At 67.0% G+C, this 1,198-nt stretch overlaps 1 long non-coding RNA gene across 1 annotated transcript; it reads left to right on the forward strand.

Annotated features, from left to right (window-relative positions):
• Positions 1-118: 118 nt before the first annotated feature.
• LOC103895127 lies at positions 119-761 on the forward strand. The gene is made up of 3 exons (XR_657349.2): positions 119-217; positions 436-551; positions 694-761. It is a non-coding gene; the product is annotated as an uncharacterized LOC103895127 (long non-coding RNA).
• Positions 762-1,198: the final 437 nt, after the last annotated feature.

The raw sequence follows: 1,198 nt of genomic DNA on the forward strand, positions 1-1,198 counted from the left end.
CCGGGGGTGGGGGGGGGAATCCCCTCGCCCTAACGAGGCGCTGGTTCATTAGCGTCGCGCCCTCGGGGCTGTCCCTCCCCGCAGATGGGTTTGCTGGTGGACCTCTCTCCGGAGGGGACGGCGGGGGACGACGCCGGGGACGCCGCCGAGCTGGAGGCCGAGCTGCTGGCGCTGGTGGGAGGCGGAGCTGCGCCGGGAGAGAAGCCCGAGGGGAAAAGTGAGCGCTGCCGCCCCGGGGGGGGGCTCGTCCCCCGTCAATTTCTGGGATAATTAATTACGCGCCGTGTAGGAAGCGGCTCCTGTTGGGTTGTTTCTGCTCCCCTCCCCTCTCCACCCCTCGTCCCCCGGGCCGGAGTCCTCCGCACGTGGGCTTAAACCATCGAGAAACGGGTACGTGGCCCCAGAAAAACCCTCGTGCCGCCTCTGCTCCCCCAGCCCCTTTGCCGATGGAGGCGATTGAGAGGATGGCTGCCCTCTGCATGAAGGACCCGGACGAGGAGGAGGAGGAGGAGGGGGACGACGACGACGAAGAGCTGGAGGACGATCTCATGGTGAGAAGGGGTTTGAGCCCTCGGGGGAGCTCTTGGGCTCTGCGCCTCCGTCCCCGGGGCTTCGCTCCTCGGGATCGCCTTGTCCCAAAAAAGGGCTTTTCCGCCCCGGCTCGTCGCTGACGAAACTCCCGGCGCTTCACAGGCCGAGCTGCAGGAGGTGCTGGGCAAAGGGGAAGGGAGCGCGGACGCGCCGGCGCCTCCCGCCAAGGTACGACACGTCTTTCGGCTCCGCTTCTGCCGCGCCGGTGCCGGATCCGGCCCTTTTTAGCCTTTCGTCTCGTTTTCGTTCGTTTCCCTGACGAGGAAACCTGGGCTCTGTCCCACGGACCTGCTCCCCAGAGAGGCAGGGGAAAGGCGTTCCCTGGGGGGGTCGGTGAGGCGCCGGGCGCCCTCTGCCTCGTCCTCGGTAGCGGGCAGCGTTGGAAAACGCCGGCGCGGAGACAGGATTTAGCAAAATTGTCGGAATCTGTGAGAAACAGGCCTCCGGCAATCCCCTTTTCAGCCGCTCTCGGGCGATCCCTCTTTATTAGCGGCCGTCGGGGCGCTCCCGCTGCTCCTTGAGCCCGCAGAGGCTGTAAAATCGCGGAGCAGATCGGGAAGGGCGGCCGCGCCAGCCCTGCTGTGAGCCAGAGCCGGTGGCTTGGCCG

The sequence above is a fragment of the Aptenodytes forsteri genome, unplaced genomic scaffold (genome assembly GCF_000699145.1).
Source record: "Aptenodytes forsteri isolate BGI_AS27 unplaced genomic scaffold, ASM69914v1 Scaffold218, whole genome shotgun sequence".
In the NCBI taxonomy this organism is placed as follows: domain Eukaryota; kingdom Metazoa; phylum Chordata; class Aves; order Sphenisciformes; family Spheniscidae; genus Aptenodytes; species Aptenodytes forsteri.